General features: G+C 47.9%; 1 long non-coding RNA gene across 1 annotated transcript; it reads right to left on the bottom strand.

Annotated features, from left to right (window-relative positions):
* Nucleotides 1–12,590: 12,590 nt before the first annotated feature.
* LOC126646624 (uncharacterized) lies at nt 12,591–17,705 on the bottom strand. Its single transcript, XR_007630346.1, has 3 exons — nt 17,591–17,705; nt 16,540–16,662; nt 12,591–12,780 (listed from the first exon to the last, which is right to left on the bottom strand). It is a non-coding gene; the product is annotated as an uncharacterized LOC126646624 (long non-coding RNA).
* Nucleotides 17,706–18,457: the final 752 nt, after the last annotated feature.

Genomic DNA, 18,457 nt, shown 5'->3' with positions numbered 1-18,457 from the left:
GAGCAACCAGCCAGCAAACATCCCTGATTGCCAGCACACTGCCTGGAAGAGCGGAGAACACATCTGCCACTGCTTGGAGAAGAGTGATACCCATCACAACCCAAACAGGCACCAGTTATCCCTACACACAAACCCTCTGTACCTCCCTTCTCCCAAAGAATCCTACAGCATCCCTGTGGTCCAGGGAGGCAGCTCCCTGCAGCAAGTGCCAGCCTTCCAAGCCCACCTTTCTCCATGAGAACTACGAGAGCTGCTTGACATTTCTGTGTTGAGGCATTTCATACATGAAAAAGGGGTTTGCAATCCAAAGGAACACTTGTGCAGGAAAACCTCTGGTCAGGCTGGAAGGCTTGGAAATTGGAAACTGAGTGTTTTTCTAATAAAGCAAAATAAAGTACAATAAAATTCTATCAGTTAGTCAAGAAATACATCTGGCAATCCAAAACTAGTTACCCTTGGGAGCTGCTTTTATTGTTTGTTTGCTTGGTTTATAAGAAAGTACTTTTAAAAGCCTCATAAAGTATTTCAAAGGACGAAAATATCCAAAGGAAACATTATTAAACTGGCATTTTCTCTAAAAAACAAGGTGAAATACCTGTTGGTATCTACCACATTTAGCTGTCTCACTGAAGTGGCAGTAGGCAACACCAAAGCAGATGATGTTTAGTGGTGACCGGTCTCCCCATTGCAGAAAACACCAGAATTTATTCCCCTCGTGGTGAGCATTGACCCTGGCTTTGCTTCACTGAATATTTACCTCTCGGGTCAATAAATCATCATGTTCGTCTCAATAGAAGTCAGTATCTGCTTATTATTATATTAACCTTTACAAGGCAGATAACAGTCCTTTCTTTCCCTCTAATAAGATATTGCACAAATTGAATAACCAAGAAAGATTTCTTTGTGATTGTACTTTTTTTTTTTTTACTACCAGCATTTTTGCTCAATTTGAGGCGTGAGAAACAACACTCATTTAATAGAGCACATGGAGCTGCCTTTCTCCCACAACCTGCTTTCAGAGCACACACAGAGCCCTAGGAAAAGCCCTGGGATATCTGGAAGATACACACGCCTGGAGCCCATCCTCTGGCCAACAATATTTAAAAAAAAATAAAATGCTGCAGGTTCTTGCAGGTACCTGCACGTGGTCAAGGTTTCGCCCTGGCCAGGTGTTGGCATGAGGCTTTCCAAAGCCCCCAGCACAAAGACAGGGAAGCTCAGCCAAAATTTGGGAAGAAAAGATATGTGAATTTGTGAGGAAGGACAGATGGAAAGCATGAGGATGAAGGCAGAAGGAAGGAAGCCTGGCACACAGTGGGGGGAAAAAAGTGAATTGGGGAGAGAAAAGGTCACGTGCTGAAGTCGAGCCCAGCCTCCATCCCCAGCAGGCAGGGCATGGAGGAGATACCTGGTGAGGCAGAGCCTGCTCCCCTCCTGTCACCAGCCTTTGGGGATTACAGACAGCGTGGCACTTCTTCAAAAGTGCACAAGACAGCCTTGACATGCTGGCAAATTCATCCCTTCAATAAAAAGCACTGACTTGCAAGGCTGGGTGTGAGATATGGCGACACATATGGCTGGCACGTTGTCCCACATATTGCCTGAGCTGCCACTGTCACCCTGCACAGCTCAGAGATGCAGCTCCTCAGCTATTAAAGTCACAATATAAAATGTAATTTGCCTTTATATCTTAAGCTCAAAAGCTCCTTTAAGTGTGATATATGCACTTCTTCCCTGAAACCTGGATTTTAACTGTGCTTCTTTCACGTGAAAGTGCTGCCCACAGGTGCTAGCCAGACTTTCTACAGAGGGGAAACGAATAAAATTTATAATAAAACATTTATCATGTGTTTCATTAGACTAGAATGGAATGGAATGAAATATGTGCCATTAATCTGTTATTCTGTACTTATCTGTCTAGTGAGCGGTGGTTGGCCTTGCGTACCTGCTGGGAGGGACTCTGGAGAGAGCTGAAGAGGAGGGGGAAAGTTTGAGCATCGTGAAAAACACTGAACTAGAGGATATTGGGCCAGAGGGCAGAGCAGAGAAGAAACAGTACAAAGTCATACCCATAATCTGTGTAAAACACCACTGGAGTCTGCTGATGGATCCAAATATGGTCCCAAACATCCCTCTGTTTATAAACACTTGCTTCCAAAAGCTTCTGAGCTGCTGAACAAAAACAAACACCAGCCATGATATGAGATAAACAGGAAACGAGCCAGAGTAAACACTGCAGTAGGAACAAAGCCTGGGATAGCAAATACAGAGCCCCAGGGGACAGAGGCCATGGAAAAGGATGCTCTCAGGTGTGGCACCAACACCTATGGACAAGCAAAGGAGGAGGAGCTCCACCAGGTTGTCCAGCAGCTTGAAGAATCAGGATCAGCACTGCAGCAGCCTCCTGAAAAGACTCTGGGCTTTTCCCCTTCAAACCCCAACACAACTGCAGTGCCAGGTACTTGGGGAAGGGGCTGGTGCCCACCATGAAATCTGTTGATCCAGGCAGACGCTGAAGCCCTGTCAGCAGATGGCCCAGCAGCAGTGGTTCTTCCTCTCCCTGCAGGGAAGGAGCCTGGCTTTGGAGACATCCCACTTCACCCAAGGAAGCAGACTTCTGCACCTAGGAGAAACCTCCCAGATTAGAGTGTGCCTGTCTCCCTTCATCAAGAAAAGGACTGTGGCCAGCTCAGCCACCCTAGGAACAACAGCGTATCACCCACAGAGTGGAGACAGTTAGACACCCTGAGAAACCAGAGCTGGGGACAAGCTTGTACCAGCCCAGGCTTGCTCCTTGGAAAGATGTGCCAGACATGCCCAGGGACAGGAGGAATATCCTCACAGGGGATGGCATTCCCTCACCAGCTTCCAGCCTTTGGAAGCCTTACCTGCAAACTCCAGAGCTCAGAGGATGAAGGACACCTGTGCTCAAGCACATATTTCATGATGATAAGGAGGAACTCAATCCCCCATCCCAGGGACAGGAGGTTTCCCTCTGCAGTGGGAAGGAAACAGCAGGGCAGCCCCTGCTCTGTGGCATACACACTGCATGGGACGATAGGCTCACATCCAGCCCAAAAACTTCGGGTTTTTTTTACCTTGTTTCTCATGTGATGGAATTGTAGGGTTTCCTGCTGTGCTCTGAGAAGGGCAGAAACAATAACCTTTGCAATTAGCACTTGGCAGAACAAGCTCCTGTCCACAATAAATTAACAGAACCGATTAAGCAGGAGGGAAAAGTAAGCAGATGCCATAAGGTAAAGTCTGGCTCTGCCAGTGCATGAGCAGAGGCCGCTCTGGAGCACTGGGACATCCTGCTGGGCCTGAGGAGGGACAGGCAAGGCCTTCCTCCCAGTGCCCAAGCCTTGTCCCAGTCAAGGGAGGGGAGGAAAGCCAACACAGGCTTCCTTTTGAAACCTGTCCTCTGGAATTTATCGCCCTGCTCTCACCTCGCTCATGGCAATCACACCCCCAGGCGCCTGTCCAGGCACAGGATGGTCACAGACCGGGTCCCTCAAGGAATGAGGCCCTCAGCTGGGATGTGATGGGTGGATAACACTGTGTTACAACCTTTTCTCTTAGCATTCTTTGCTCAAAAACCTTCAACTCACCCCCCCACTGCACCTTGGGGGAGAACCTCTGTAGGACACAGAGGTTCTCCACCTCCCACCCCACCCAGACAGCCCATCCCTGTGATAGGGACATCAAGGAGCAGGGCTGCCTGTCCCTATCAAGCCTCTCTTTGCTGCTTCTGTCCAGGGAGGAGCAGGTTTACTTGACCAAGACGCAGAGCTGCTGTCAGGGCCACTCACTGAGAGCAGAGATCACCAGGATGGGCACATGTGCCATAAAAGCTTCCCAGGGCTGAGCTCTCCTCAGCAGGTTCCACAACAAACATGGCCTGAAATAACAAAAACACTGATTTTTCAGCCCCTACCCAGTCAATGTGCTCTGGCCTTCCATCCAAATGAGGTAGAAAACTGTATTTCAGCTTCAGAAAGATGTCTGATCCAGCCTCCCAGGAAAGATCACTCTGGTGCTCCTTTCAAATCAACTTGGACATGAGAAAAGGTGTGTGCTTCAGAAAGGGAGGAAAGACCCATAAACCAGGCAAAGTGATAAACAGCAGAGTGTCAAGATGGGGAGACGTGCCTGATGGGGTTCAGCAGAGATCACTCAGACCCATCTTTTGTCACCTCTTCATTAATGTCCTGGAAAAAGGAGTAAAGAGCAAAGAAGAGAATTGGTAGCCCAGGCTATATTAGGAGGTGTTGTCATTCTGGTGAAGGACAGGGACATAAAACAAATGGGGAGAAGGGTTAGAAATCAGGGGAGAAAATAAAGAACAGCAAGAAAAATGTTTGTTCACACAGATTTACAGAGGGGCGCAAAAGCCTTCAAGTAACCAGAAATTCTGCTCTGCAAAGGGTTCTGGTATTGCAAATTTGTACGTGTTGTGAGTGCCCGTGGTTCCAAGTGCCAGACAATTATTAACTGTTTGCTGGAGGGGGTTCTGTCTGGCAAGGAAACTCTCAAGAAGTCAGAAGTTCATGAATATTTCAGACAGCAAAAACATGAAGATCTGTCCCCATGGACATCTCCACAGTCACCCCATGGGAATCCAGTCCCATTCCTCACTATCCAAAAAGCCTAAGGATGGGAGTTGGGCTTATTTCATGGCCTCAGAGTACATCCAACATTTACCTCCCAGGCTTTTCTTTTTCCTTTCTCCTCAGAATCCCTCTTTGCTTTAGCAGGCGTTATATAAACACTCCAGTCCCAGAACCAAAGCTGTAGGGAAACATGAATACTCATAAGAGCCTCGAGCACCCCTCTCCAGTCAGCAGTACAGGAACCTCAAAGCAGCCAAGCAATGTATTCATGCACCCAGAAAAAAACCTCAGAAATTCTTAATTTGTGTTGTAAAACACAAACCTGTGGAAGCAGATCCATGAGGAGCTGGTTGGAAGTGCTGTTTTTAAAGCCACACTTTAAAGCTGTAAGACCCAGAGGTGCTTTGGGAGTTCACTCAGGTATCTCCTATTCACCTAGTGTGGACAAAACAGAGAGAACAAGATTTAAACAAGACAGATGCACAGACAACAGGAGCAGGATGGCTGAATAAATCCACAGTTCTGATGTTTTAGCAGGTACATACATATAGATTTATTTTCTTTTAAGTATATATACAGCATTAGATGGATACGGAGATGCTCAGAAATCTTTGAAGATGACGTGATGAGGACTCAGTGTGAAAGATCACCCTTCCCAGAATTTTTACTCCTTCTTCCAGGTGGGTTAGAGAGCCAGCACACTGGGCTACAAATGCATCCCCAGCAGCACCGGCCTTCTCCCAAGCCTTAAATTGTTTATAGCCCATTCAATCTCCACTTACAGCCTTGGATCTGCTCATCAAATTGCATCTTCTTTCTATAGTTGGGCGGTTTTTTTCCCCTCTTAAACACCATCTTATCTAACCTGCACCATTTATATTTCGTGAAGTCTATGCATGCTACAGGAACCCAGTCAATCAGATTTAATACAGCAAAGAGCTTTCTCTGAAGCATTTTTTTTATTTAAGTGCATGTACATGTGCTCAAAGCAGGGATTTGAAAAAAATTCTTCAGGATCATGTTTTCTTCTCAAGATTCAGGGGGAAATATGGTGCTGAACTGTGGCTGAAGAGAAGTTTCTGTATTTCTGCTCCGTGTTTTCCTCTCCACTTCCCAACCCATGGAGTGGAGATGCTGCTGTGAACTTGTTCTGCGCTGAGGTGGAAGATTACCTGGGATTGGGTTGTGTGGGTTGGGTAGGTGTGGTAGGTGTGGGTTGTGTGACGGAACAAGGACAGCTCTGGGAACGTAGAGGGAGCACAGATCTCTGGAACAGACTGTAAGACACAACAGCAGCATGGTGAGAAAGCCAGGAGGGCTCTGCACATCCCCAGGGCCTGAACAGCTGGTCCAGAGTGATGGGAGCGGTACCAGAGCGATGGCCAGTGGTTTGATGGACCCCCATGGCTGCTCCTTCCTTCTCAGCTGCCTTCTGCTGCCTCAGCCACTCCAGTTCCCCAAGAGGCCAAAGACACACCAGCCTTCAGGTCACTTCCATGCTGCTGCAACTCCCCGTGTTTCCTGATTTATAAACACTTTTCTCCTCCTAGTGCTTATTCATGCATCAGAGAACATTCCTTTTCCCCTCTGTGCAATTACTGAGCACAAACATTGGCTTTTAATTGTAAGATTAAAGTTCCCGTTAAAAAAAGAAATTCTTAGAGACTCAATAACCAAAGATTTTAGGAGGGGACCGTGTTCCTACTTGCAAAGACCTACCACGCAGACCCTTTTATCCTGGCATATCAAACTGGACACAGATTTACTCTTGCTCTCCAGAGAGTCCTTCCTCCAGGCCTGCAATTTCTGTTTCAATTTGATCTCTACGTTCCCTGGATCATAGCCACTGCTGCAGAGATGCAGATGAAGTGTGTACGTTGTAAAACCACTTGTTGTAAAACCTGGTGGGAAGCAACTGTGTCACCTCAGCTTCTTCTGCCATGTCCCAGCTATGGGAGACATCAGCCATGAGAGGATTCAGAGCTGTTTCACCCAATACTCACACAGAATCCTTTGAGAAATCCACCCAAATTTGTACCAAAAAGCAGATTTTTGCTGTTTAGATGTGGCATGAATAGACCAGGGCCATCTTTTGTGCTAGACCTCATCCTGCAGGGTTTGAATTAGGAGCAGTGGGTCCTAAGCTGCCACCTGAGTCTCTGAGTGGCAGCAAATTAGAGGCAGGATGAGGCCAGGACAAAGATCTGGATCTGTTTGGTGGTATTTTTCCTATACCAGCAAACAAAAAAATGGGGGAAACACCCATATCTATAACTTAGTCACAGACTCATTCACTCCTCTAGTACTAATGCTAAACTAATGACATCCCAAAGACATCCCAACCCCACTGCTAAAACACTGACATCCCAAAGACTTCACAACCTTCTCCTGCTAGACCAGCTGAGTCCCACGATGGCAAGGGACAGGTGTCCTCCTCCTCCTCAAAGAGCTGATTCTGAGCTTCAACTAAAGCAGGTTTCAGTAGACTTGAATCCAATAGGCTTCACAATTATTCCCTTTTTCTTTCTGCGTGTGTTTGGTCACTGAGTCTTGTTTCCCTCCAGAGGGAAGTCTGCTCACTAAGCCTGCCTGCTTATTTAAAACTCAGCAGTCTCAGTCCACTGCCATTTTGCCACCTGAGACCAAAAACCTGGAGTCCCTGAGCCATTAGAAAGGATGCAATTAGCACCAACACTGACTGGCTCACTCCCTCCTATTCTGTGCCCGTGTCTGAAGCTCCTTCCTTTGTAAGCCCTAATGCATGTTTAATGTGCAACTTAATTATTTGATTACAACAGCGTAATTATGTAATTGTAGTGTATTGTGCAAGTTGGCTGGAAGGAGATGGGAGACATTTGCTGAGTGACATGGAATACACAGAACAACAACAGCATTGAGGAAACAGAATAAATCCAAAGAGATGATCATTTAGAGGAACAGTTAAGAAAATGGGCACTTTGGAAAATGAAAAGTAGCTGGACTTTTTTTTAATCTTTTTAATTAATTCATTCTTCCCTCTTGTCCTTTTGTAATCAGCAAGAAATTTCTTTCTCATTGCCAAAGCACAAGTGAGCATGGCTGTGCTGGGAGCAAAGAGCCAGCCAGGCTGGCCTGGCCCTCCCACAGTCCTCAAAGGAAGTCCTCAGTTTGTTCTGGGCTGGCCCTTAAAAAGTGATAGCACAGCAAACACACACACACTTCACTGGATTTACAGGCACCCACAGCCCAGCCATGACCATGTGCAAGGCAATGAAGCTGAATAACCTCCCATTTGCCATGGAAATATGAGTAGATGCACAGAGTGGCTCATGGCAATTCATCACAGAGTAGTAATTCAAGTACCTGGATGAGCCCTCAGGGCCATCTCAGGGCAACACACTTGCTCTCCAACATCTGGACTTTGGATCAGAACTCTCTTGTCCATGGACTGAACCCAAAAACAAGGGGGAAAACACTGGAAGAACATGATCAAGGTAAGCAACAAACACAGGGGAAGCTCACTGCAAGAACTGCAAACCACATCTTGGAGAGCCATTTTGAGCCCAGCTTTGTAAGTTCTCCAGTTCCTCCTGCTCTTCTTCAAAAGGCTTTAATGGCTCTCTGTCCCCCAGCACCAAGCACATACTGCAGGAGACCACAGCAATAAATAAGAGCAGCAGCAGGGAGACAACCAGTCCCGCCAACTCACCCAGGTCTGCTGAGCTGCACTCCATCAGGTTTCTGTGGGAGACACAAGCTCCTGGTAAGTATTTTAGGGAGACCTCTGAACCTGTTTCTCATCAGTAACTGATGGATAGCTGGCTGAGGGCTTGGAGCAGGAGAGATTTCCATAGCCAGGGTTTCTCCAGTCAGAGCTCCTGCAGCGCTGGCAGCCAGACACAAGCCAACACCAGGAGGGAGATTTGTACCCCTGGCTCTTGGCACTTGCACACACACTGTCAGGCTGTTCTACAGGTGACACGTTTATATACAACTGCAGTTAGTCTCAGGGCTATTTCAGCCAAGTTTCTCTCCTGCAAAGCTGCCTTCCCAAGCCAAGCTTTGGCAAACATGGGATTCTGACCCGTTTCAGCTGCAAGCTGCGGCCTGATCTTGTCTGAGCATAAACTCCAGAGTAAGTAATAATGAAACTGTGCTGATGTTAGCAAAGCAAAGAGAGGAAGTGGCTGCCAAAGTCTGCTGCTATCCAAATAAGATTAGCCAAGGAGCAAACTCCATGGTGTGGAAATGGTCCCTCAGCCAGGCAATGACAGGAAGAGTGAGCTCTTGTGGTGATGCCAGACAGGGAGGGGTGAATCACAGGATATGCTGAGCTGGAAGGCACCCACAAGGACCATCCAGTCCAACCCTCAGCCCTGCACAGGCCCAGCCCCAAGAGTCACCCCCTGTGCCCCAGAGGATCATCCAAACCCTCCTGGAGCTCTGGCAGCCTTGGGGCTGTGCCCACGGCCCCAGGGAGCCTGTTCAGTGCCAACCACCCTCTGGGGGAAGAACCTTTTCCTGAGATCCAACCTGACCCTGCCCTAACACAGCTCCAGCCATTCCCTGGGTGCTGTCCCTGGTCCCCCCAGAGCAGAGCTCAGTCCTGCCCCTCCTCTGCCCCTGCCTAGGAAACTGGAACTACAGTGAGGTCTCCCCTCAGTCTTGTCTTGTCCAGCTGAACACACCAAGTGCCCTCAGTGTCCTTACTGGGCTTCAAATCAAGGCTCTTCCCCATCTTCATTCCCTCCTTCAGATGCTCTGACTTAGTGTCTTATTGTAGGTATAGACAGCCTCAATTTGCCAAAAGTTTTATCAGTAACTCTTATCTAAGACCCAGTTTCAGTCCAAAGGGTCTGTTTCTCCATGGGGTCTTTTCCATGTGATTCACTGGATGACACACAGTTACAGTATAGCAAAGCTTCCCTTCCCAGTTTTCCCATGGAAAGAGCTGCAGAAGCTCCATCCTTTGGAGCTCCATCCCTGGAAGGAGGCTCCATGCTTTCCCAGAAACACACATTTTGGAATCCAAATCATACACCACAACCCTCAAAACTTCTGCCATCTCCTAACTTGAATTGAGACATTTAAGTTTCCTCTACCAAAATAACAAGTCAGCACCCTGAGATGGTACTTCAGGCTACAAGTGTTTGTTTGGTGGAGTTTACCTTTCAAAGAACATCATCTGAAGAGAGAGTGAAAACATTTCTGGTTTACAATCAGAGAAAAGGCATTTAATGGAATCCTAACAAAGCAGATTTGGCATATCCCACACATTCCACTGCCTTCCTTTAGAATAAAAACCACAAGAAAACTTTGCGTGCTGAGGCTTTCTTGCTGTTTGGCTGACTACAAGGTAAAAAGAGGCTGCAGATTGGCCTGTGCCATCAAGGATTTCCAGAGCATCTCCCTCCAAAGCCATCAGGGCTATCAGCTTTTAAAACCTACCACCAATTCCTCGGCCATTCCAGAAGAATTCACTAACATTTTGCTGTTGGACAAAACAGGAGAGGTCTTCTCTTGTGGATCTGGGCAGTTGCTGGGCCCCCCAGCAGCATTCATCACCTAGCATGTGAGGTCTAGAATTCCTCTTATTGCACCAGAGCATTTGTATGCATTTCTGAGTGCTTGAGAATTATTATGTTGTGCAAAGGCCTGTCTAACTCTTCAGGGAGGTCACACAGACGTTATATATTCAGCAGGCGTGCAATAAACACAATTTAGCACCATCTACCCACCTTCAAACACTTCTCCTCGCAGGAAAAGGAAAACAAACCCAAATGTTAATAATGCATCAGCAGTGGGGTTGATTGTTATTAGATTTGTGGATTTGCTTGGGGTGGTGTGACATTCGTTGGCCAAATACACACCCAGAGCGAGCCACAGTCCTGACAGCCAGGGGCAGATTGATGTGGGGGAGCAGAGCACAGCACCCAATGGGGGACAAGCCCGAGTGCAACCTCCCTGCATGGCTGCTGCCAGGTTGAGGGCTGGAAGGCTGCCTGCAGCCTCCCTGCCAAACCCAGCCCAGCCCCAACCTCCCATCACAGCTGTTGCCCATGCTGGCTGACACAAGGACAAAGTTTGGGATGTGTGGAAATTCAGAGAGCTGCTTTTCCAAAGGAGCAGCCTCGTGTTCATACACTGGCACAATCACTTGCAGCGTCCCTGCAGTGAGGGCTGTAGCTCTCCATCAGGGAAGAAACTCTGGATTAATGCTGCTAACTAAAAGGGACAGAGGACACGGTGCTTAGGACCAAACATCATCTCATCAGCGGAGGAGATGAACAGAGCATGTCATAGAATCCTAGAAGGGGCTGGATTGAAAGGGACCTTCAAGCTCCTCTCATTCCACACCCTGCCATGGGCAGGGACACCTTCCACTAGCCCAGGTTGCCCCAAGCCCCGTCCAACCTGGCCTTGGACACTTCCAGGGATGGGGCAGCCACAGCTTCTCTGGGCAACCTGTGCCAGGGCCTCCCCACCCTCACAGGGAAAAATTTCTTCCTAATATCCAATCTAAACCTACCCTCTGTCAGTTTGAAGCCTTTCCCCCTTGCCCCGTCACTCCAGGCTCTTGTAACTTGTCTCTCTCTGTTTTTCTTCAGGCACTGGAATGTCCCAGTAATCTAATTACAAAGCACAATATGAGCTACAGTCTGAAAACACATATGTAGACACTTGGCAGTGTCTGTATCCCCATTGTATGTCTTCATATCCTACAGAGTTGCCCAAAAACTGATACAGTTGGCACAGGACCAGGCCTTTATCACACTGGCCATGAACACTGTCAGAGGAGCTACAAGGCAAAGGGACTGGGATATGAGGACAGGAGGAACGGGCAGGAACTAATGACCAGGAACTTCTTGCTGTGCAGTGCCCCAGCACTGAACAGAGACCAGACAGGGAGTGGAGTCTCCCTTACTGGGGGTATTCCAGAGCCAGCTGGATGCAATCCATGTACTCTGGGATGACCCTGCTGGAGCAGGGAGGTGGGACCAGGTGAACCCTGTGGTCCCTTCCAGCCTGGCCCATCCTGTGATTCTGTGGGATTCAACTCACCAGTTTTAACTGAAGAGTTAACAGACCTTTAGGCCAGGGTAGACCACTGGGATTGTGGACTCTGATACCCCAGGATCACAAGACAGGTAGTTCTTTCCCATCAGGCTGATTGGGCTGGAGCAGATCTTGCAGATAAAGCATCCAACATTGCAGAGGCTCCACTGCCTCTCTTGGGAAACACTCCAAAACTTTATAGACAAAGCCCAGAAAGACTGTTCCTCCAGGACAAACACAAAGGTACCTCCCTGACATTGATGCCAGAGCTGGAACAGGACACCAGGAGAAGCATCATCATACCTTTACCTTGTGTCTTTTAGCTTCTCACACAGAGGACATCAAACGGATAAATCCCTGCTCTCATATCACCCTCCAAGAGAAGTTGGGTTATTGTTTCTGAGTTGGATAGTTTTTTGGTTCTTTGAAGCTTAGACTAATGAGACCTCTGTTCTCAGAACAAAATCCCACTACCTTTCCTCCTTATAGACCCCCATCCAGCTCTTTTATCCCACACATGGCTACAAAACATTGATATTTTCCCACCTCTCTAGGTCCTGAGCAGTTGCATCTCATCCTCTTCTCCCTCCTTCCCCCTGACTAGGTGAGCCACTTGGCCCCTCCTCTGCCCAATCCACAGGCGAACAATGGAAAAAAAAAATCAACCCAACACTGTTTCTTATAGACAACCAGCTTTCCATGTAACCATTAAATATCAATTACACAAGAAGCCATGCAGTGCTTTAATTATAGTCATGAAAAATCTTCCCACTAATCAAGTTTCTAATCAGCTAATTTCTCATAATAACGAGAAAAGTGTTATATTATCGATTAACTCTTAACAATCACCTGGATAAATCCATTCTGCATTTTTTTGCATATACCCTGTTTTACAACAGGGGGGAAAAAAAAAATCTTCCTTTATCAGACACTTGCCTGAGAATGAAATGAGTTTCTTGCTGCTTGTTTCTGGCAGTGCTGTGCTTCCCTCTGGGGCTTGTTCATCATGGTTGGAACGTGGGCTCCTTGCTCTCACACCCACCCTTCCAGCACCCACTATCTCCATGGAATGGCTCTGTCATCTTTCAAAGCTGTGATTTAGGAGACTGGGTCCACTTTAGATCAAAAAGACCTGCAAAAAATAAAGGGTGATACAGAAGAAACAGAGAGCTTTGCCTTTTGAGAAGAGATGAAAAGAGCTCAGCTCACTTAGTCTAGCAAAACAAAAGCCAAGAAGGGACATGCTTGGGGTCTAGAAATACATAGAAGACTGGAGGAGGAAAAAAAGGAAGGGAGGAAAATAGGGTGAAAAAGAGCCATTTCAGTCGATGAACAAAGCAGTTGTGAATTAATATAAGCTGAGTTTAGGAATACATGCTAAGAGGCTCAGGGGAGAAAAGACTTTCTAACAGGCTTCCCTTGGGAGTTGCTGGGCAAAACCTAAAAAAAGGAGGTTTTTGCACAACTGGAGCTCCTGCAATCCTTAGGAATGAATGTCCTGTCTTCAGAGAGGGTTTTCTGGGTTCCACATCCAGGCTAGACGTGAAGCCACTTGATTAATTATTGCCTTTGCTGACTTTTCCCACCTACTGCTCCGCTCAACCCCAATTATTCAGGATCAGCTCATAACAACCTATTGAAGAGGTACAGCTTTTCATTTGCATAAGCAGTTTCAGCCAACACAGTCTGTTGAGACAGAAAATATACACTGAATATTTAGCAAGTCTGATGGCATTTCAAAAGCATGTGATGGTACACAATTGATGACATCATGCATTTCTCATGTTTCCTGAAGCTGAAGACTAATGAGGCACAGAACTTCACCCAAAACTGATTGGCTGAGTGTTTTAAAAAAAAAAAAAAAAAAAAAAAAAAAGAGAGAGAGAAAAAGATGCAGAGTGTTTCTAGATTTAGATACAACTCCCAGAGAACACCATCTACTGGTATCAAAGTTCATACAGAAATGCAAAATTACACCCAAAGCCCCTGAGCAGGGATAAATATTTAAGACAAGTATCTTTCTCCTGCTTGCAGAGGTGCAAGCAGCTGCTCTGATAAGGTCCCAGTTGGGTTTGACCCACAAAGCCACTGCTGGATCAAGCCCCATATAAACCCCAGCTGCTGCTCCAGCCTGGCAGGTGGCTGTGCTACAGCTGGAGAAGCAAGTCCAGCTTTCGGAGAGACCTGTTCCTTGCTGTTGAGACCTCACTTCCCACAAAATGGTAAATATCCCTTAGCTGTGGTGCAATAGCCTCCACATGTCCTTTCTTCTGTTGCAGAGCTCCTTTCCTGGCTCTATTCCCCACATTCTATGGCACTTGGAGCAGTCACTAGTCCATTAAAGGATGCTACATGTTCCGGGGAGGAACATGTACCCAGGGAACCCAGGGAGGACAGCCAGCAGCTCATCTGCCTCATGTGACATGGCCTTACACAATACCTTTTCAGCTCTCAAATCACAGAATCCCAGAACGTTTGTGTTGGAAGAGACCTTAAGGACCTTCCACTAGACCATGTTGCTCCTGGCCTTGGACACTTCCAGGGGATGGGGCAGCCACAGCTTCTCTGGGCAACCTGTGCCAGGGCCTCACCATCCTCACAGCCAAGAATTGCTTCCCCATATCCCACCTAACCCTGCCCTCTGGCAGTGGAAAGCCATTCCCCCTTGTCCTGTCACTCCAGGCCCTTGTCCAAAAGTCCCTCTCTAGTTCTCTCGTACATACCTCCCAATCCCATTTATTTCTTACAAATCTCCCAATCCTATTTATTTCTTCACCCGTTTTCTTTCACCCTGTTTTCTTCTTTCACTCATTTGGAGTTAGTGCAGAAGAGAACAGAGCTAGGGTAGCAGCTGGGATGTGGAATAGCCCATGGAAAGGGGACGGGATGCAAACATCCTCTGCTGCCCGAGGGACACCCTTACACCCCTCCTCTGCTCTGGGCCTGGTGTGTCACATGTCTGGTAAACCTCACGTAGGACGGAGAGGCACCTGCACTGAACAGTCCCATCAACAGGCCTGGGAAAAACCCAGCAGGAAAAGGATTTAACACTGGCCCTGCTGGCAGCGTGCTCAGTGCTTCCTCAGGGCAGTGTGTGTGAGGGATGCTGGGCACTGACAAGCTCTGCTTGGAGCAAAATAGAGATTAACAGCAGGCCGAGAAATACAACAAATCCCTGACTGAGTCTCCAGCATCCCAGCCTGCTCCCAATATCCTCAGATCCATCCTCTCATCTCTGTGTAGGTACAGACAGGTCAGGGAAAAGTTTTGCTCCTTGTTGTTCAGCCCAGTGCTGTCAGAAGGTGTGTTTGCACTGGAAAAAAAAAAAATAGAATCTCCACACCACCACGTGTCCAGAACAACAGCCCCGGCCACTGATCTCAACTGATATAAAACAGGAAATATGTCCTTACAAATAGCTGTCGCCTTTGAGGGAGAAAGGACAGTAAACCTCCACTTGTGTGCACCGAAGCCCTGCCATGTGCTGCAGAGCATCCCTGCACACACCTCCCACTTGGTGTTCCCAGCGTCTTTCAATACACCACGAGCAAGGGGAGGAAAACCACAAAACCATCCCAGAGCAAATTTTCTCTCAGAGAGTTCAGCTGCCTGAATCTGTAAGGAATAGCAAATGGCTCCCCTGTGCCGTTCCCACTGCCCACCCTCCCCGGGGGAACCTTGTTCAGCGTCGGGAATGCTTTCACTTGTGTGGCCTGGGACAGCAGCCCCCAGCAGGGAATTAAAGGAGGGGGCAGGTCTGCAGGCTAGCACTGGGGAGGACAATGGGGAGCGGGAGGGAAGGGGGAAGAACGCTGCACGCTTTGCCAGGCACCGCTCAGAGCTGGATAAAGGGAGAGGAACGAGCCGCCTGGAAGCGCCAGCGCGGCCACAGCCGCTTGATTTATTCTCCGCCGCGGCGATTATTTATTCATAAATAAAGCAGAAAGGGGAACGAGGCCGGATGCTGCTCAGAGGTGGCACTTGCGGGCGGAAGGAAGGTACGGGGACCCCACCCAGGGAGGGCTGGCTGACACTTCTCCTTCCCCCACCCGCAATCGTAACCTCTCATTTAATTATCTTAATGGAACCAGGGGTGAAAAAAAATAGAGAAGGCAAGAGCAGGCACGGCCTTGTCAGGCAAAGGCTTCTCCCACTGCCCAGCGGTGGCCTCAGGCTCCCTGTGCCTGCTGCCCGGGACGTCCCCCTGCCCCACATCCCTTGGGAAAAGCCACATACTTACAGTCCCACTATTCTTCTCCTGGCAGCAGAAAGGCTGGTACGTGCAGCACTGCCTACGGGTTTGATGGCGGAATGTTCCCCTCCCTGTACCCTTCTTGGAGATGCTTCCCAGCCGCATCCAGCCATGCCAGTACGGGAGACCCCCTCCCTCCCCACCCTGGGGAGACTCTCAGTAAGGCTAGACCAGCAAGGACAGGCTTACACATCAAACAATGACTGAAAATGCCCAGGGAAACAAAGAGAGAACAATTCAATGGAACAGCTCACTACCACCAAGATCAATGCCACTGAATAATAGATTTTCAGGCCAAGCCTTGTGGGTCTCAGAGACAGCCTGAACAAGCCAGGAAGAATTTGGGCAGATGTTCAGTACCAATGAACCCAAGCACAGCTTCCCAAAGTGCCAGGTTTTGCTCTGGGATCTGAAGACAGCACACTTTGGGGAGTGGGTATTTGCCTGTTGGCTCTTTGACACGCCAGAATCTCATTTTCCAGGGTGTCAACAAGGCCAGGAGAGCCAGAAATGTACATTTGCTTTTTAATGACAGCTGAACTACATGAAATCTGGCTCTGGGGCTCTTGGAAAACATAGTAAATACCATTAAGACTTGCAATAAAACTACCCTGCTTGGCAACAGAAGGCTTTTCTTACCCACCACTCCTCCGGGCTCCGTCATCTCCTCTCACTCCTGCCCAGCAGCTTCATTTTTGCTACCAGGAGCCAGTGTTTGGAGCCCAGCTTTCCTCCCATATGTGAGCAGATCAGCTTTCTGCCCTGGGAGAAGGAGAGAACAAGGTTTAGCAGAGCCCCAAGAAGCTTGACCATGATAATATGGGGCAGAGGAACCCCTCTCTGCAAGGCCTTCCCAACCCTCTGGCACTGCACAGCTGAGAAGAGGCTTCAACCCAATCCCACCAGGCATTAGTCTGGCTCCATGCTCTGCACAAAGGGGTCTGCCAAGAGCGAGTGGATTTTGCCTTCGCAGAGGGGGAAAATTAAGAAGTGGGAGAGCCCTTGTGGGTCAGCAATCCCAGCTCCTCACTGTAGCAAGTGACATCTACTACAACTCCACGTGGATGTTAAACTAATGCATCCTCAGACTGTTGCACCAGCCACCCAGAACCTTCCTTGTTCCACCTTGAGCAGCCATCAGGAGAGACTCTTGGCAAGGAAGAGGTTAATCCATCCCAGCAGCAACAGGACAGCTACTGCCTCAGGCTCAGCAGCTCTCCCAGCTCTGGCTCTTCCAAAGTGGGGGATTTAAACTTTGACCAAGTTTAAATATTAAGTTTAAATATTAAATTTCTCCCATATTAAATGGGAGAAATGAATAATAAATAGAACAAAAATATTATTTATCCCTAAATAGGGACATCACTCACAAAAGAGGCAAAGGGAGCCTGTCCCCAAGGCTGCAAAAGGTCACAGCCTCACCTCCACTCTGGTGTCACCAGAGTCCTCCTCAGAACTTGTCAGCAACTAAACCAGAAAACATGGTGAGTGATGAGAGAAGGGTCTTCTCTCCAAAACCACACCAGTGTGCAAAACCCCTCATTCCTATGCCCAAGAACTCCTCCCACTCAAGGCTGCATCCCAGATCTGGTCCCTGCGCGAGGAGGAGCCAAGCAAGATGGGATCCCCAAGGTCTCCACAGCAAAGAAAACCCACATCAGCTAGAGGAGCAGGACATGTGTTGCCATACCCTTAGGATGGTACTGGATGCTTTTGAGTCATCCTGAAAGCAGGCATGGGAGTTACCAGGATCTCCTTGGTCCTCTGGACGCTGCAGTCACAACATCCTACACGCTTTCATTGCTGGAGAGGACAGTGAGGACATGTCACTCCCAAATATCAGACAGTCTCCCACACACACAGTGAAATGCAGTTTTCAGCCTGTTTTGAAGCACGACAGATATGGGAATGTGCAGCCTCACCGTGCCTGGAAGGATATCTCTCCCAAGCTCCTGCAAGCAGCTCCACAAACTTTAGTGACAGCATAATTGTACATTATCTCCTGCAACTTCACTTTGACTGTTTAGGGGACAATACAAAGAGCAAAGAGACTGTAATATTCGTATTGACATTCCCCCAAAATGCCTCCTTTCCTGTCTGATGAATATGGAAGGCTTGCCTGGAGGCTTTGCCGTGTGTCAGTATTTAATCAGAGGAGGTGGAGCAGGAGCGACCCCTGCACTGCAACAGCCCAGCACTTTTTAGGATGTGCAAGATGTTTTCCATTTTCATGGACAATTCTGTTTACAATTCCTCCTCTAAAAGGGTTTACAAAAGATTCACTCTGCCTCAGTATCTGAAACAAGAGTTAGGCAGAGAACAGAATTTTGTCTCCTATTCTTTCCCCCTGGGAATTTCTAATGAAAACCATTTTTTGTTGTCTAAACTTTTCCGTAAGAAACAAAAAGGTGTTTTTTTTTTTCTTTCTTCCTCATTTAAAAAAGGAGTAAAAACTGAAATACTTCAGCCACAGCCCAACATATCCTGAATTGAAATGACTGCCAGGGTGTCCAAGGAGAGCTGCAAGGGAAGAGCTGGAGTAAGGAAGAACAGTATT

The sequence above is a fragment of the Myiozetetes cayanensis genome, unplaced genomic scaffold, assembly GCF_022539395.1.
Source record: "Myiozetetes cayanensis isolate MyiCay16 unplaced genomic scaffold, myiCay2020 scf36, whole genome shotgun sequence".
Classification (NCBI taxonomy): Eukaryota; Metazoa; Chordata; class Aves; order Passeriformes; family Tyrannidae; genus Myiozetetes; species Myiozetetes cayanensis.
Note: the sequence above shows the minus strand (reverse complement) of the source record. Positions and strands in the feature narration are given on the sequence as shown.